Raw genomic sequence first — 20,719 nt, forward strand, 5'->3', positions numbered from 1 at the left:
TCCCTTCTCCCTTGCAGAAATCCTTGAACTCGTCCGAGATGTATTCACCACCATTATCGCTCCTAAGAGCCTTCACCTTCTTCCCTGACTCCTTCTCGACCAGTGCTTTGAATTCACAAAACTTTGAATATGTCTCACTCTTGTTCTGCATGAAGAAGATCTGGCACTTACGAGAGAAATCATCAACAAAAATTACATAATACCTGTGTTTTGCTGTCGAAGCAACTGAGAAAGGTCCACACACGTCTGTGTGAATTCTCTCAAGGATCATCGTGGCGCGACTATCCTTCTCGTGAAAGGTGGCTTTCACAAACTTCCCCAAAGTACACCCCTTGCACTGATCTGACTGCGCAAGTGTGCCTTTAGGAAGCCCTGTAGTGATCTGCTACAGTATCTTCAAGGCTCCATGGTGAAAGTGACCCAATCTCCTGTGCCACAACTCGCCATCATCCCGGCTCACCAATCCTTCTGCCTTGCCCTCCATTGTTGTGTATCCATCTACATGCAACTGATAAAGATTCCTCACTCGAACCCCTATCTTCCAAGTCTCACCAGTTGTCTTGCTGCGCAAGAAAGCCTTTCCCTCGCTGAAAACAACATCATACCCCTTGTCTTCTAACATCGCCACTGAGATAAGATTCTTCTTCAATCCTGAAACATGCATGACTTCCTTCAATACGAAGGGTTTACCAGACTCCCTCTCAAAGGAAATAGTACCGATACCGGTCGCACTGTATCTACCATCATCGCCCATCTCGATGTGCACTCCAAGATCTTTGTCCTCCAGATCAGAGAACAAATCATGATCTCCCGTCATGTGAAAAGACGCACCACTATCCAAGAACCACACTGATCCCATCACACTTGAAACCAAGCATGCGATCAATGAAAAATCAAGCTCAAACTGTGAGGCTAGAGCCTCTCCTGCTGAAGATCTAGCAGCCTGCTTGTTCTTCTTCTTCTGCGGACAATTAGTGGCATAGTGTCCATGCTGGTGATAGTGAAAACACTTCACCTTGGACATATCCTGCTTCTTGCCTTTCGCACCAGACTGAGAAGCTTTCTTGCTCTTTCCTTTCTTTGCTTTGGCAGCCAAAGCACAATTCTCTTCATCAGCTCCCTTTGACGAAGATCTGTCCCTGGTACTCCACCTGATCTCCTCCTGCACAAGATCTAACCATAGTCTTTCCCATCCTGGAAATTTCTCTCGACCATTGACAGAGTCCTGATAGGAATGCCAACTCTTCGGAAGACCAAGGAGAGCCAATCTTACCAAGTCCTCATCATCGACAGTAACCCCCACACTTCCTAGCTCATCTCGGCACTGAGTGAACTTCGTGAGATACTTGGGAATACTGTCACCCTTCTCGCATTTGATGTTTCTGAGTTTATCTTTGAGCGCCAGCTTCCTCTGATCGCTCTTGCTTTGGAATAATTCTGTTAATTATTTCCACATCAAATATGGAGTAGCCTTTCCATGGAGGCTGGACACAATGTGATCCTTCACGCCCTCCAATAGAATCCTTCGACATTTTGCGGTCTTCTTTTGCCAAACTTCCGCCTCAGCAGCATCAGTAGGCTTTGGGATATCCGTATCTATGAACTCCTTCAGCCCGTTATCATCCAATACTGCCTCCATCCTGTCCTTCCATGCAATATAGTTTGAGTTGCCCTCAAGAGCATACTCCAATCGCAATCCGTTGAAAGACATTGTTGCATTGTCACCAAGAAAACACAGCTGCAAATTCGAATTCCACCAGTAACTAACTCAACCGCCTCGGATCTAACATTCGTGAGAACACAATATTTCTTGTACAGAGATTGACTGTATGGGCATTCACCGGATATCTCACCTTCCAAAGGAAAGATGAATCCAGAGGCTACCTGGCCCGATTACAGACTCTACCTGAAGAAATAGAATGTAAACACTTCCTGAATAGTAGATCTGATGATCAACAGCTCTGATACCATGTAGAAATTTTGAATAATTTAACACATATTCAATGGAGATTATCCTGATCATGTACTATTGCGGAATACATACATAATACATAAGCTCCTCTACGTTGATCATCAATATAGCAGCATCAATAACAATAAAACATCAAGAGCATTCACACATTAACACAGTATGTAACCCGGGGAAAGCATCTCGCTAAAAAACCCCACACTATCTGTATATTAATGATTGAGAACATGTAACATTACAAAGTATAATGCTTATCACAAGCAATCCAGTACCAGCTCCACCTGTTACACACAATACAGCTCAGATCTGATCTCCAAATCTATTCCACTGCTTGCCTGCCTCTCCAGCTCAATACCTGCTCAAGAACTGATGAGAATGGTTTACCAAAGTCATATTTCACCTCCAAATAATCACTCACACTGTGTTGGACGTGAGCACAGGCTACAATCCTTGATATTGGCCAATTCATTGGCATACTCAATCCCTCTGATTGTGCAAATCATCATGCACAACTATAGTCACAACTGATAGCAATCTGATCCTCTAACACCTGTCCCTGCTGAACTGAACATGCACTGACATGCAACTGAGTTAACTGATGTATTCTATAGTTGCATTATGAGTTAATAACTTGTGAATTAATTAATAACTAATTCACCCAATTCATCTCTAGTCTATTTTCCAGTTAGACTAAATACAACCAGTTTAACAAAGCTAAATTGAACACAACTCCATCAACTACACCTCCAGTCCACTAAACTCAACTCACTTGAGTTCTAACTGAAGTCCTGCATGCAAATATTAGTCATCCCATAGGTAACCACGTATTTCCCTCTAGGATCTGCATGTACCACATCCGTAGCTCATCCTGAAGTGCTCCAAGAGAATAAGATCAAGTTTATAGTCCAAATATTATTATGAGACAATAATATTTGACTTTTCTATTTTTGACAGCCAGTCTAAAAATAGACTTTGATCACTCATACTGTGATCACTCACACTGTGGTCACCCACACTGTGATCACTCATACTGTGGTCACCCACACTGTGATCATCCCTGCTGGAATCAAAAATAGAACTTGCGCCATAATTTGCCTGCGGTCCCACTTAGTGAAGGCGACTCTTTTCACTAAGCTCCATCATCTTGTTGCAATCTCAACAGGCACTTCACCAACCCAAACACAGTCCGATCATCAAAATAAACTTCCATAAATTTATGAATAAACTCTTTGAATTCCGCGATCAATAACCAGGAATAGATTGCGAGCACGTTCTTCAATTCGAAAGGCATAACTGTATATTGGAAGCAACCCCATTTAGTTGTAGTTGTTTTGCTTCGATCCTTCGACACAATATTTATTTCATGATATCCTGAAAAGCCATCAGTAAATGAGTATGCTTCCTATCCGCCAACATTCTCTAATACTTCGTCAGTAAACGATATTGAAAATGGATCATGAACAGATGCATCATTTAACTTTCGCAGATCCGCGCATATGTGGATCTCGCCCTTCTGTTTATTTTCTTGGACCACCGTTGGGCTTACCCAATCTGATTCTTCTACTGGCTCGATAATAATAACTCCTAGAATTTTATCCAGTTCTTGGCACACCTTCTATTGGAAATAATATTGAGAGGGGGGTGAATCAGTATTATCAAGTCAAATATTCCCTTTTTCAAATCCAGATAATATACGCTACTTCAGTTAATTAAAACCGCGTATATACGCAACTATGTAGAAGGAAACCCGCGTATACAATGCAAACTTATAATTTACTTTATCTTTCAGAAGTTGATTATTAATCTGTGTATCAGAATCAAATAACCAGTAACCAGAGACAGTAAAACAGATCTGAAGACTATCACACACACAAGAACACAAGATATAATGTAGAAACCCAATGTGGGTGAAAACCACCTGTTGCAATTCGTCTCTATCTTCTTTTAATTAGAAACTTATTTTTACAATGTACTAGTGCAGTCATTTACCAGTACGCAAGTTGCAACCTGCAGAGAGCTACAACCCTCTCTCATTCTCTAGCTTCTCCTAAAAGGGAGCTACAACCCCCTTAGCTCCTGTACTAGCCAAGATACTAGTATGTAGGTGCTGGCCTACTGAAGGCTACAACCTTCTCTTTATTCCAGGGACCTCGTTTCATAAATTTTCAGACTGGATCCATGAACATCAATCAATCATCAAGCATATCTGCATCAAACAATCTCCTTTTCCCCAATTAGCACTGAATCAAGTAAACACTTCTCTGACAGCTGTACCCAGAACACAGTAACAATAACCACACACCAAATTCTAAACCCAGAATACTGCAGCAATAAACAGAGGCAGCTAGATCATAATTTAAAAGATATACGCTACTTCAACAACCTGAAACCTGCGTGCATACGCTCCTGTGTTTGGACCAACCTGCGTATACGCCATTTTCATTCACTGAACCAGCGTGTATACGCTCTTTCACTTCACTGAACCTACATATAGATCTATAAAGGATAATTCATTCTTTCAAATATTCAAACACTAATTAACCCAGATTGTCAGATTTATAGATCAAGCATGTGCCTCATATAACAGATCAAAATCATACAAAGATACTATTATTCAAGCTTAAATATTATGACCCATCAATAGAACTTATCCTTCTTTATGCGCTAAGGTTCCTCCTTCATTCAGATCCAGATCTGCACCATAACCCCAATCACAAATATTTCAGATCTAGCACTTATTAGATATTCAATTCATTCAGATTGATTGCCTTGCCAAATGATCTCCTTCCTCTTTTATAGTCTTAGGCCTTTCACAATACCACGGTCCAAAACCATAATAACACAATACCATGAACCCAATACTTGGGGTCAACACTTTTGGATGCAATACCACGGACCAAAACCATAGGATCAAAAACTGTCGGACTAATACCATGAGCCAACCATGAAAGTGCATGAACTTTTCTCTTCATGAAAGGAACTTTTCTCTGCATGAAAGTGCGTGAAATTTTCTCTATATGAAATAAACTTTTCTCTGCATGAAAGTGCGTGAACTTTTCTCTACATGAAAGAAACTTTTCTCTGCATGAAAGTGCGTGAACTTTTCTTTACATGAAAGAACCTTTTATCTTCATGAAAGTGCGTGAACTTTTCTCTACATGAAAGAAACTTTTATCTTCATGAAAGTGCGTGAACTTTTCTCTACATGAAAGAAACTTTTATCTTCATGAAAGTGCGTGAACTTTGCTGCACTATAATTTATCATCTGAGATGAGTGGGTTTCCATCAAGTACAACATATGTATCATAATGCCAACAATCTCCCCCTTTGGACTTGATGGCAACAACAACCAATCACTCTCCCCCTTTGTCATCAAGGGCAAAGGGCAGACCAAGATAATCTCTTTCCTAGATAAACTTTCCGCTGCCCATACTCCCCCTGAGTACCTGCTGAAATCTCTGAATGAGCTCCCCCTTTGTATATGCCAAGGTGTACCACTCTGTCCATGCTTCCTCTGAGTACATGCTGAAGTCTCTGCTCTGCTGAAGTGTGTTGTTCATGCTCCCCCTGACTATAAGCAAGGTCTGCAAAAAGATGTTTTACAAGAAGAACGATGACTTATACATCATAAAAGACCTTCCTATCACCAAAAGACTCAATACATACATCCATCACCCAACCAAGTGGGGATACATCAGAGAATTACATGTGACAACCAAATACATTACATCTTCATCCCAGGCATAGTGGGGAACCAAAAATAGGTCGTTACATGACCTTGACACCATAAAAGAGATACATGACATAGAGACGAAATATCTAGAGCAAGGCTTATGAAAGTCACAATAACTAATAGCAGCAGCATCTGTCAATCACCATTCAGATCAGCAACCATGATTTCCTTATGTTCTCCCTTTGCATTTGTTCCACCTGAATCCAACAACAATTATGAACTAGAACCAAAAGCTTCTGAGATAATGCCAACAATGCATCATTAGAAGTTTATCTGCTCCCCCTGAACCTGTGCCAGATGGTCTCTGTCAGACCCATACCAGATTATCTTCAACCAGAGCCTGTCCCTACTGATATTCATCAAAGCTCCATATACGTGATTGTCTCTGCACAAACCTGCGTATGTACGCGGATCCTCCTTAAGTAACTCGCGTACCCCCATTTTTCTCTGAAACAGAAAAGATTTAACAGCAAGATGATGCATCAAGTACACCCAGCTTCTGTCTGAGGTATTCAAAAGTTTCCTTGGGCAGTGGTTTGGTGAGTATATCAGCAACTTGTTCCTCAGAGCGAACATACTCCAGCTTGACCTTTTGTTCCAGCACTTGTTCCCGAAGGAAATGATATTTGATAGGTATGTGTTTGGTCTTTGAATCCATAACTGGGTTCTTTGAAATGCTGATTGCACTTGTATTATCACATAAGATGGAGATAGGTGGTGTACAAGTGATTTGAAAATCCTGCAAGGTTTGCATCATCCAAAGGAGTTGAGTGCAACAAGATGCAGTAGCCACATATTCCGCTTCAGCGGTAGATAAAGCAATCGAACTCTGTTTCTTGCTGAACCAAGATACTAATTTGGAACCCATAAAGAATGCTCCACCACTTGTGCTCTTCCTGTCATCCACGCTTCCAGCCCAATCTGCATCTGTATAAGCATGTAGAGTGAGATCTGTATCTCTAGGATACCATAAGCCATAGTTTTGAGTTCCTTGAAGATACTTGAAAATTCTCTTTACTGTCTGAAGATGGGTTTCCTTAGGATTTTCCTGGAATCTTCCAACTATTCCCGCTGCATGCATGATGTCTGGTCGAGTACCTATCAAATAAAGAAGACTTCCAATCATGGATCTATAGGTTGGTTGATGCACTGTTGCTGATTCATCATTTGCACTGAGGCTGCATCCTGTAACCATAGGGGTACATACTGGTTTTGCATCTTCCATGCCATATTTCTTCAAGATCTGCTTGAGATACTTGGTTTGAGACAAAAAGATACCGCCTTCATTTTGTTGGATTTGCAATCCAAGAAAATATGTCAGTTCTCCAAGCAAAGACATTTCGAATTCTTTTTGCATCACCAAGGCAAAGTTTTGACTCATAGCTTCTTCATTGCTGCCAAAGATAATATCATCTACATACACAACAAGTATTAGCAATTTGTCATTTTCAATTTTTATATAAAGATTGCTATCTACTGATCCTTTTGAAAAACCCTGTTGATGAAGATATTTGTCCAAATGGTAGTACCAAGCCCTTGGAGCCTGTTTAAGACCATAGAGAGCCTTTTTTAGTCTGCATACAAGATTTGGATCATTCCCAAGGATGAAGCTATCTAGTTGCTCAATGTACACTTCTTCTTCTAGGTCTCCATTCAGAAAGGCTGATTTCACGTCCATTTGAAATACTTTGAACTTCTGAAAGCTTGAGAGAGCAAGGAACATTCGGATGGCCTGAAGTCTAGCAATGGGAGCAAAATTTTCTTCAAAGCCTATACCTTCTTATTGAGCATACCCTTTACAAACAAGTCTGCCCTTGTTTCTAATCACTTCCCCATTTTCATTCAACTTGTTTTTAAAGATCCATTTTGTCCCTATGACATTCTTATCTTTTGGTCTAGGAACCAACTCCCAAGTGTTATTCTTTTCAATCTGCTCAAGTTCTTCATCCATTGCCTTGACCCAGCATTCATCTTTGCATGCCTCTTTTACATTTTGTGGTTCAGTGGAGGAGAGAAATGCCAAATAGCTTGAGGCTTCTGCAATTGTTCTTCTTGTTTGTACACCTGCCTCTTTCTGCCCCAAAATCTGAGATTCTGGATGATTCTTCTGAACGTACCTGGATGGAGTCTTCTCTTCTATCCTTATCTGTTCCTCTAGTGCCTCTTGAGGTTCTTCTTCATCATCAGTCTGATTTGAAGGGTAGTCTTCATCCTCTTCGATATTTTCATAATTTACTTGCCTAGGAATGTTTCCTTCTTCATCAATCACTACATCAATGTTGTCAACAATTCTTCCAAGTCTTTTATTGTAACACTTATATGCTTTGTTGTGGGGAGAATAACCAAGAAGTATGCCTTCATCTGCTCTAGATTCAAACTTGCCAAGATGTTCATCATTATTCTTAATATAGCATTTGCTTCCAAAGATTTTGAAATGTTTTATCGAAGGAGTCTCACCATACCAGAGCTCATGAGGAGTTTGAGTGTTGTTTACACGGACATTTGTTTTGTTGAGAATAACAACCGCAGCAAATGCAGCTTAACCCTAGAAGTTTGCGGGTGTTCTAGACTCATCAAGCATAGCACAAGCCATTTGTTGAACCGTTCTGTTCATCCTTTCCACCACTCCATTTTGCTTAGGAGTCCTAGCTGTAGAGAATTCCCTTCTTATTCCATGTTCTTCACAGAAATCGAAAAATTCATTTGAGGTAAACTCCCCACCTCTATCAGACCTGAGGAACTTAATTTTGTGATATAATTCGTTTTCTGCCAAGGCTTTGAACAATTTGAATTTTTCGAATGCTTCGTCTTTGTGCTTCAAAAGTCCTATCCAAACCATCCTGGAGAAGTCGTCAATGAATAATATAAAGTATTCTTCTCCTCGAGGTGATTTTGCCCTAGATGGACCACATATATCTGTATGGACTAGTTCAAGAGGCCTACTCGCTGATCCTTCCTTCTCAGGGAAGTTAGTTCTGGTTTGCTTACGAAACTGACATGATTTGCATATTGTATTGTCTAGAATTCTGATGTCTGGAAGACCACGAACTGCCTGGTATTTGCATGCTTTCCTTATCTGTGAAAAGCTTAAATGCCCCAACCTCCGATGCCATAACCAGTGTTCATCATTCTTGCTCAAATAGCATTGTTGTTGTCCTTCTTCAAATATGTATAAGTTATTTGGAGTTCTTATGCCTTTGATCACTGTTTTTCCTGTATCAAGATCACGAACACTACATCCATTTGATCGAAATATTACCTCAATTCCTTGATCACACATCTGACTGACACTCAGTAGATTATGCTTCAAGCCATCAACATACAGAACATTTCCAGCTTTGACTTTTTCTTTCAACTGAACAGTGCCTTTTCCTTTTATGACTGCAGGGGTATCATTTCCAAAAGAAACTTTCTTTCCCTTTTCTAAAGCACTATATGATTGAAGTTTTTCCTTATCACCTGTCATATGTTTCGAACATCCACTATCGATGTACCATTGACTTTCTTGTCCTTCTGCATAAAAGGCTATCCCACATCTTTCTGGTTGTGGTTCCTTCATTCTCCATGTTCTGGCACTTGAGGCTTGTTCCTTCTGAGTTGTCTGCCAAAACCTGCTCCAGCATTCAGAATCTTCATGACTGAAGTTATTACAAATAGAACATTCAACTTCATTTTCGAGGGCGGAAAAGTTGTTATAGGTTCTTTTCATAATTCCAGTCATACTTCTTTGTTTTTGAGCTTCTCTAGTCATGATTGTCTTATAGGCAACACATTGAGCTGCTTTGTGGCCAAAGTTATGGCAAGAGAAACATTGGCCATTGAAGAAACTCCTGCGATTATCAAATCGACCAGCCAAACAATTGTAGTTTCTATTGTCATCCATTCTTGAGGCAAATTGAGAAGATTTTACCTGTGGCTGGTTGTAGCTTTTGTTCATCCTTAATATGGATTGCCCCCGATTTACCTGGTAGTCTTTGTTTATTCTTGATGTAAATCGTCCCTGTTTTACCTGGTGATCTCCATTGGGCTCTTTCTTATTCCTCCTTGCTACATCAAGATAACTTTTTGAGGTGGATGGTTTCTGCGCTTGAGATGCTTCTTCATTATCTCCTAGACCTGTCTTGATTAGTGGGGAATGCTGCACATTGATAATCTCATCTAGAGTTTCAGATCCTTTCACAAATTTAAGATTAAGAGCCTTTGTTTTCTCAATCTCTTTTCTAAGACCAACAATTTCACATTCTAACTTCTCAAGAAATTTTTCTCTTTCAGCAAGTTGGAATTGCAGAGTATCAATGATCACATTCTTCTCTTCTAAACATACTTTGAGTCTAGAAATCTCTTCATAAAAGCCATCTTCATCTATAGCATCCATGTAATTATCATCTTCAAAAGCCATTAAAAGTTTATAATTCTTACCTCATTCATCTTCATCACTATTTGAAAGACCATCACTGTCTTCATGAGAGTAGTAACTTTTCTTAGTTACATTTTGTTTCTTGTTCCATCTAACAGGTTCCTTCCCCTTGTCAATCTTATCCTTATGAGGACATTTGGCAACATAGTGACCGACTCTTCCACAAGCAAAGCATTTGAAAGGCAACTTACCTCTGAATCTTCCAGTACCCCGTTGAAGGTTCTTGACAAAATTTGATTCCTCCTCTTCTTCAGACACGTGTCCTGACTCATAGTAATCTCCTCTGCCTGAAGCCTTGAAAGCAGCTTCTCTCCTGTCTGATGGTCCTCCTTTCCTCATTTCATAAGCAGTCAGAATTCCGTGCAGCTGAGACATGGTAAGGTTTCGTACAGCACATGGACCAATTGTGTACTCCAATCTGGTTGAGTCCATTTGACTGATTCCTTCGGTGTTCTGAATATAGCCGCTTTTATCTATTTTAGAGCCTCATCAATTCTCTCAAACCCATCCTCAAAGCTAAATGTTAATAGAAAACTCTCCATTAAAATGCCCCATTTAACAGTTCCATGGTGAAGCTCCATCTCCAAATACTAGTTCATTGGGATTGTATCTAACGTATGACAGAAAATATGCACCCATTCTAGTTGTGGTTCCGTCCCCTGGCCTTAGTCCATCGTGCTAAATGATCGCGTGGATCATCCTTCCCACTGTATTTTTCTGTCATTCTAGTATTAGCATAGCCAAACCTTAACTTCATCATTCTCTTGTATTCTTTCCATCCAGCAAAGTTCTCCTTGTGCGTACCCCACCAATGGGCAGGCGTAGCACACAGCGCTAGTTCCAGTGCCTAGAATCGATGTTCTTTCAGTACTTCCCTTTCAAATTCATCCAGAAATAGTTCCACATTAGTCAAACCATCGTAATGCGGAAGATTTCTTACCTCAGTCGAGACACATCTCAGCAATTTGGTCATCATATTGCAGCGCAACATAGATACTTCATGCAGCGAATTCTGCTAGTGTACAATCTCTTCATCTAAATCTAAGGTGCAAGAGCTATCCCTATACCATGCAATTCATCCATCAGCTATAGATTGACCCAATCCTCATCTCACACTGTTATCTTGTAGATCTAATCTAGATCATTGTCACTTTCTACATAGTCGCGCACAGGTTCAGTATAACACACTCCCTTTGCAGGGTCTAATGGCACCACAACCCTGAGAAACTTCTTATCAAATGACATATTCCACTTCTTCAAGTTGATTGCCTTGTTCATATCAATATCCCAATCAATTCCTAGCAGTGCGGGGTATGGGTTACTATCATCCACTATTTCAATAACCTCAAAGTCAGCCAGCGCACTCGTACCTTCAATGCCCAATGTTACACCATATAAGCACCCCATAGGAATAATCTTCTGCTGATTTTCCATGCATAACTAAATAGGAGACCACTGCAGTGCAGGTCTCCCCATCCTTTCCCATGTCTGCTTCGGCAGGACATTCACATCAGACCCTAGATCCAAGATTACCTGGTCCATTTCATAATCACCTATCTGCGCAGTTAGCCTCATCTCGCGCCCCATTCACGTTTTATGCTTACCAATCTTTCTTACTATGTGTTGTTCAGTAGGAGTCTTTTCCTTATTAGCACACTTATCTATTAAGTCTTGCAATCCTTCTACTTCCTTTTGGTCGCGCAATAACTTCATACAAGTTTGCAAGAAAGTAGCTAGTATTGAAGGATCTACTTCTTGTGTCGCACTAGTCTCTGGTGTCTTCTCATGACTTCCCGAGGTGGAGGCCTTAGTGAAGTTCTTCTTTGCTTCCATGAATGTCTCCTTAGCTTGATTGAGATCAAAATCCACCTCCTTTTCAATAGCCTTGTGCACCCATTCATCCTCCTCAGGTTGCTTATCTTTATCTGCACCAATTGTCATACCACTTCTTAACACAATATTGATACTTTAATCCTCTTCGCGGGGCTCCGCCCTCATCATATGAATCTTCTGCAGAGGCTGCTGGGGCCACGCCTTCTTCTCTTGCATATTTTCCATAAGGACCGGACATTCCTCTATGACATTGTCAAACTGTCGACAATACTGACATGAGGGATGCGTGGGGTTTGTGCAATCGCGTGCGAAGTGCCCTGCTTCGCCACAGTTATAGTAGATTACCTGTCCACGCCCTTGACCTTGTCCAACGCCTCTTCCTCGTCTTCGGACTTGGGATCCTCCGTGCGCTGATCCTGTGCCTTGATCCCAAGGCTAATTCTCTGCCTGCATTCTGTAGGTAGGGGTTCGATCCATCATCTGCTCATAACTCCTACAATGACATTCATCGCTTCCTACAGACTTACAAAACTTGCAAAATAACTGCTGAGGGGTCTGTATAAAATTTTGTAATAGATGGCAGTTATCAGTAGCATGTTATCCTATAACCTTATAGATAGTGCACCACAGCGTAGCTCCCACGCTTGTCCCAACATTATTCTCTGGTTTCAGGGGTACAAGCCCTACCCCTATAATATAATTCTTAAAGACTGGGAAATGGTCCTTATCATGTCCATGGCTCTTACACTTCAGATACCATATCTCAACGCACACCTCCAGCTAAGCTTCTTTTCCTTTCTTCAGGCTCTGCAACTCCAAGTGTAGGCTCTCCAACTGTGAATGAATATGTTGCACTCTTAAGTTCATATCTTGGATAGGCGAGGCATCCAGCCTCATCATGATCTCCAAGGCTTCCTCTTGCATTACTATTTTCTACTGGGATAGAGGTATTCTTAAATGCGGCAAAAGCAATGCTATAAACTTTTCGCAATGTTGGGAATAAGAGATCAACATATTAGCTTGCCTGATCAGGAACTTCAACCTCTGATCAAAGTCCCAAGGGGTCTCATTGAGCTTCTATCAGATTTCCTTAAATTCAATTATTGACTGCGCCTTTGACTTAGGCTTACTAAACTCCTTGTTCAACGCTAGCTGGGTATCCTCCAATACCGCGCTGGGGCTCGCTGTGCAATACTTGATATACCATGTTAATGCACAATCCTGTAAAGTTGTAACCAACTTTTATTTCTTAATATTATCTTTCATAATCTATTGTGTTGTCCAAACAGCTCCTGTGACAAACCAAAACTATTATGGGTCTTCGGTCCCTGTTCCTTTAAAGATCGACATCTTCATCACATTTTCAATATTGAATGGTGGAAGTGGCGGTGGAAGGGGTGAAGGCGTAGGTGTATGAGGTGGAGGTGGAGGTGGAGGTGGAGTGGATGGATGAGGTATCCTCAAAATACCCTGCATAATTAACTGAATTGCACTTCGCGGCGTAGTCAACATTGTCCCTTCGTCGTCGCTTGAAGGGCGCTCTATGAGCGAACTATATTCTGGGTTGGATCCTCCATTTCTTCTAAAGAATATCCCACTTTGCGTAGCCCCAAACATTAAGGTAACTGCATAACCATCTTTTCACATAATAACATTTTAATCCAGGTCTTCAATGATTTAAAATACTTACCTCGTGGTCCTTTAAAGATCCTTCACTCCGCTTCGCTATAGCTGATATTCCTATCGATCGCGAAATAAGTCACAAAACTTCCCAATGTGCAATCAATCCAATGGTCCACAACTCATGCAATATTTCTTTCTGATGCTTCCAAATGTCGCACCAGTTCAAGAGTCCACACTATAGGGCCTTCGAGCCTCCACGTCCCTTGACTATCGGACAATTTAGACAACCACTTGTATAGTTCTTCAGGGAGGAAACAAAAGAACGTGTCGGTCTCGTCCGTGTACAAAAATCTCTACAACCACTACTCCTTGGATAATTTAGGTCTCCTATTTTCCTGAGCTATGAACACATGCAATTTTCGATCAATCCACTTATCAAGCTCTTTCTTCATAGGAAATCATTTATCACACAGCTCTCAGATAGATACTGGTCCCGGTGACAGAACCATTTGTTGGCTTAAGGGGGCCTGACCCAGGTCCAGAGTTGTTTGCGCCAACCAAAAAAACCCTAACTATTGGCCCTTTCGGCAACAACCTGCATAGTGCAGGTTGGAGTCTCACCCGCAGTAGTATTGGAGGATGCTAGAACCAGGTTTCTGCATCCAGGGACATGTGATAAGTGGTTTTTACGCTTTGACAGTTCAGATCTACCTTCGCGTAGATTGATATCCTTCTAGAGATCGGTACTGTAAACTAGGTAAATTGGATTTTAGACCTTCGCGAAGTTCTACGATTGGTCTTTGCGTACCCTAAAGAAGCAAATTATCCACTTTCACGCATCAATAAATAACCCTAGATGTTAGGTCCCTATAATACTAGTGTATTTCCACATTATTATTAGTGTATCCCCCTTATTGTTATTATTGTGCCCCATAGAAGCCCTCTATTCCCTCATTTTTATTAGTGTATCCCCTTTATCATTATTGTTGTGCACCATAGAAGCCCAATATTGTTATTGTGGTGCCCTTACATTATTATTGGTATGTCGGCTCTAATTATATTATGACCCCTTAGACTCTTATATGTAGAAAGGAGGTTGTGTCAATTGAATCATCCAAGAATTGTTGATTTGTGTAATGTAAAGGAGGTCTCCCCCTAGAAGAGTCTTATTTCTAAGTCATTGATCTATCTTTTCTATCTTTTTGTGAGCTGGTTTCAAAACATTTGGTATCAGAGCTTTAGATTCTAGGGTTTCGCTGCTCCAAAAGGGTTATCGTGGAATTTTCACTATAATTTTTTATCTACGAAGTTTTAGAAGCTAAAAAAAAACCCATTTGAGAAGACATTTCTCTAAAACTTGGGTCACAATTTCAGATCTTGTGTCACTATATTTTCGGAGATATGATTTGAGTAAGCTATGGTTTTTGCAAGCTCTAGAATTCCATCTCAAACAGATCATCGTGGAATTTTATCTATAATTCTTTTTCTACTAAGGTTCAGACTCTGAAATTACAAATCCATTTGAGACAAAATATTTATGAAGCTCAGGTCTGAATTTCAGATCTTTTTTCATTACATTTCCGACGCTATTATCCAAGGAAGTTAGGGTTTTTGTATGATCCCAAATTACATCCCAAACAGGTGACCTTGAGAAAATCATCATAGTTTTCTCTCTAAGTATCAGATTGAAATTTCGTAAGAAGTTACAGAAAGAGGACAAACTGTCATTTTTGGTATAGAATTTTTAGGCCTGAAGGTGGAAACAATGATACGTGGCACTTAGTACAAGTCTGCTCTATTGAAGAAGTCTATAATCAGACCAGTGTGGGAGATTTGGCCTAACTCTTTCTTGAAGACTCCAATCTTGATCAGAACTCTGGGGCTAGAAAGAGGTTTTAGAGGGCTACCATAATAAGAAATGGCATGCCTTGGAGGTCTGAAATTGCAGAGATATAGAAGATTCAATATCAAGCTCCTACGAAGAAGAAAAAAATTGCGTAGTCTTTTAATTTTTTTTGCATAAGTTTGGTTTGAAAAATTAGTTTGAAGTGATTCAAAAGGGCATAGTGAAGCATAATTATCATTAATTGATGCCCCAAAGAAAGAAAATGGAAACACCTAGTAAGAAACCCGCAAGCTCCACTATAACAAATGAAGAAGAGGAAGAAATGCAACATGATATATGAAAATTGCAAGACCAAATGCAACAAATTTCGCTCTAGAAAAAATTTAAAAAAAAATGAATTGGAAGCCATGATGAATGTTAATATAGATGGTATAAAAAGGGACATGGTAATTTTTAATGATGGTTTAAAATCAGACATGGAAGAAATGATGAATGTCAAGATAGAAGGATGGAAAGAAAGTTTGGAAAAGTTGCTATAAGAAAGGCGTCCCATTGGTGACAAGGCAATCCATAAAAATCTTGATGACGACAAAAGAATTATCAATCACGATTTTAGAGACTCCCATGTGGAGTTTAAGAACCACCACATTCTAAAGATAGAGATGAGGATGTTTGATGGCAAGGATCCGGTAACTTGGATAATACATATGGAGCAATATTTTGATCTACAGGATGTGCAACCCTCACAAAAGGTACGTATTACATCTTTATATTTAGAACCCAATCAGTTTGTATGGTATAGATGGATTTGTTCTTGTAAACCACTTGTCACCTAGTCAATTTTTACGGAAGAAATGATAGCACATTATGAATATACAAATAGCAACACCTTCTTTAGTCAATTGATAAATCTCAAACAAAAGGGTTCAATGGCAAAGCACATTGAAGAATTCCAAAAATTGTTGAATATTAGGGTAACCAATATTCTAGAGAAGCATAGGATTGATGTATTCATAAGGACTTTAAAAGATAACATCCAACATGAGGTTCACCTTTGGGAACCTGATTCCTTCAAGAAGGCATTCAGGGTGGCAAGAAAAATTGAAAGAAAAATTATGGCAAGGAAGTCTACCAATCACAACTATAAAGATGGAAGTGTTACTTGTCCTAGTCTTCCACAACCTACAAGGTTGAAAGCAAAAAAACTGGAGGGAAAAGAGCAAAAGGGATTTGTTACAGTTGTGATAGCAAATACACTAAAGGTTATAAGTGTTATGAGAAGAAATTATTCTACATAGATTGTGAAGAGGAGGAAGAAAAGGAACAAGAAACGTCAAAAGAATAGGATATACACCAGGAATCAACCCCAGAGAAAGAAGAAATGAATCCGACCATATCTTGTAATACATTGGCAGGAATCACCACTCCTCAAACTCTCAAGGTAAAAGGACATATCAAGAAGAAAAAGGTAATAGTGTTGATTGATTCGGGTAGTACCCATAATTTTATTCATTGTAAGATAGCAAAGGAATTAAATTTCTTCCTATATCCAACACCAGAGTGTCAAGTGATGGTTGCAAATGGAGGAACCATAAATTTCTTTGGAAAGTGCCATAATATCAAGCTAGACATGGGAGAATATGTATTGAATAGTCCAATGCTTTCCATTCCAATGGTTGGTGTTGATGTTGTACTAGGAGTCCAAAGGTTACAATCATTGGGTACGATAAATTTTATTTTCAAGAAATTTTCTGGAATTTTTTTTGGGAAGGAAAGGAAGTTGAATTAAAGGGTATCGTAGGGAAACCAAGAAAGATAATCAACTCTAATAGCAGGACAAATCTTCTAAAGAAAGAACAGCGGGGCATAATTACAATTATGTTCTCTAGAGGTTCAAACATCGAAATCATCTATTTCTCTAGACCTCCAAAAAGTCTTGGACAATCATTCCAAGGTATTTGAGACTCCCAAAAGCCTCCCACCTATTCATGATCATGATCATGTTATTCATTTGATTCCAGGAAGTATTCCTCCAAACATCAGGCCTTACAAATATCCCTATGCCCAAAAGAGTGAAATTGAACATATGGCTGCAAAAATGCTAGAGGCAGGTATAATTCAACCTATTCAAAGTTCTTTCTCTACTCTAGTAGTATTGGTGCACAAGAAGGATGGATCATGGAACATGTGTCCGGATTATAGGGAGATAAACAAGCTTACCATTAAATATAAATTTCACATTCCTGTCATTGATGAATTATTGGATGAATTACATGGATCAATTTACTTCACCAAGTTGAATCTTCGTTCAGGATATCGTCAAATAAGAATGAAGATTGAAGACGTTCCAAAAAAAACATTTAGAACTAATGAAGGTCATTATGAATTTTTGGTCATGCCTTTTGGCCTTACCAATGCGCCTTCTACATTTCAAGGTTTGATGAATTCCATTTTCAAACCCTTTCTTAGAAAATTTGTGTTAGTATTTTTTGATGATATACTAATCTACAACAATTCTTGGGAGAATCATGTTCAACATGTTGATAAGGTGCTCAAGATATTAGAGGAGAAACAATTATATGAAAAAACCTCCAAATGTTTCTTTGGAGTACAAGAGGTGGAATATCTATGCCATATTAATCCCCACATCCATATAGCATCTGTGAGGATTTCTCGGTTGACAGGGTATTATCGCAAGTTTGTTAATAATTATAGGAGAATAGAAGCACCTCTAACAACATTACTGAAGAAAGATGCATTTACTTGGACTCCAAAAGCAACTAAGGCCTTTGAGCATCTTAAAGAGGCAATATGCCAAGAACTGGTCTTAGCTACGCCAGACTTCACAAAAACCTTTATTGTGGAATGTGATGCCTTAGGAAATGGAAATGGTGTTGTTTTAATGCAAGAAGGAACACCCATTAGTTTTTAAAGTCGTCCAATCAAAGGAAAGTATTTACACAAAGCTATTTATGATAAGGAAATGTTGGCAATACTACATGCACTTAAGAAATGGCTACCTTAGCTAATGGGAAGGCACTTCAAGTTAAAAAAAAATCATGATAGCCTTAAATAATTTTTAGAACAAATATTATCTTCAAAGGAACAAGAAAAATGGGTCACAAAGATGTTGGGTAATGACTTTGAAATCATCTACAAAAAAGGGAAGCAAAATGTTGTTGCAGATGAACTCTCAAGAAAGGATGAGGATGTGGAAGCATTTCTTTGTGCCATTTCTATTATCCAACCAAAATGGATAACTGAAGTGAGGGATGAATGGAAGAATGACGAAGAAGTGTGGGCACTCATTCAAAAGTTGCAGTAAGATCCTAGTACATATGATAGATTTAGCTACAAAAATGATGCATTATGGTATAAAGATCGCTTATACCTTTGTAAGAATTCCCAACTCAAACAAAAGATTATTATGGAATTGCACACCTCTCCCTTAGGAGGGAACTCAGTATTTTTAAAAACTTACCACATGATTAAGAATGATTTTTTTTGGGATGGCCTTAAAGCCAATATTCAAAAGTTTGTGGCAGACTCTGTGGTTTTCCAACAAACTAAAGTTGAGACAATTAATACCCTAGGTCTGTTACAACCTTTATCCATTCCAAGTCAACATTGGGAGGAGGTTTCAATGGATTTTATCACAAGTTTACCCAATTACAAAGGAAAGAGTGTCATCATGGTGGTAGTTGATATAATTACCAAGTATGCACGCCTTTGTGCATTATCTCATCCATTTAAAGCCAGTGCAATTTCTACTGCATTTATGGAAACAATTCAAAAGCTACATGGAAACCCAAATTACTGTAAGCGAAAATGATCCTATTTTCACTAGAAATTTTTGGACAAAATTATTTTCTTGTCTAGGTACTCAATTAGCTCATAGCTCATTTTATCATCCTCAATCAGATGGGAAAAAGGAGATAGTAAACAAATGTTTGGAAGGATATCTTAGTTTCTTTGTATATGATAAACAAACACAATGGGTCAAATGGTTACCTCTGGCTGAATGGTGGTATAACACTTCCTTCCATACTGCAGAAAAAATGACCCCATTTATGGCACTTTATGGATATCATCCACCATCCATCACGTCATCTTTAAGAGAAAATTCTAAGGTTCAAGCAGTGGAAGATCACATAGAGAATCAACAACAAGTTCTCCAACTCTTAAAATATAACCTCACCTTGGCGCAAAATAGAATGAAACAACAAGTGGATCAACATCACAAAGAAATAAGTTTTGATGTAGGCGACTGGTTGTTTTTACGGCTACAACCATACAAACAAATGTCCCTCAAGAAATCTAAGAAGGATAATAAATTATCACCAAAGTATTATGGTCCTTACAAGGTGTTGCAAAAAATTGGTACTATGGCATACAAATTGGAGCTTCCTACATCTTCCAGAGTGCACCCAATTTTCCATATTTCATGCTTAAAGAAGGTTATAAGTGACAAGCTCCCAGTTCAAACAATATTGCCAGAACTTGACGAGGAAGGAAAAATCATATTGGAACCTAAAGAAGTCATGGAAACAAGAACTCGATAGTTACGAAATTGATCAATTTCAGAGTATCTCATCAAGTGGAAGAACTTACTCGCGGAAGATTCCACATGGGAGGATGAGAATTTTATACAAAAGCATACATAACTACTCAAGAATTGAGGACAATGCTTTTTTTGAAGGAGAGGGGCATGTTAGGTCCCTATAATACTAGTGTATTCCCACATTGTTATTAGTGTAGCCCCCTTATTGTTATTTTTGTGCCCCATAGAAGCCCACTATTCCCTCATTGTTATTAGTGTAGCCCCCTTATTGTTATTGTTGTTCCCCATAGAAGCCCACTATTGTTATTATGGTGCCCTTACATTATTATTTTTATGTCGACTCTAATTATATTGTGACCCCTTAGACTCCTATATATAGAAAGGAGGTTGTGTCATTTGAATCATCCAAGAATTGTTCATTTTTGTAATGTAAAGGAGGTTTCCCCCTCGAAGAGGCTTATTTCTAAGTCATTGATATATATTTTCTATCTTTTTGTGAGCTGGTTTCATAACTCTAGATCTGCCTTCGTGCAGATCTATCCAACTCATCAGAAATCATAACATAAATGACCCTTAACTTCATGAACATAGATAATTAGTTAAAACATGCATAACTAAGATAGATTCAGTAATTTGAAAACTTTTTGGCGCCCGAGCTGCAGCCGCACGACTGACCTAGGCGATCACAGCGCATGAACTGAGCTTCGGCCCTCCATCATCGCCCCTCTAGAAGCTCC

The sequence above is a fragment of the Pinus tabuliformis genome, chromosome 6, assembly GCF_031772625.1.
Source record: "Pinus tabuliformis cultivar Carrire ecotype Pingquan chromosome 6, CPIR1, whole genome shotgun sequence".
In the NCBI taxonomy this organism is placed as follows: domain Eukaryota; kingdom Viridiplantae; phylum Streptophyta; class Pinopsida; order Pinales; family Pinaceae; genus Pinus; species Pinus tabuliformis.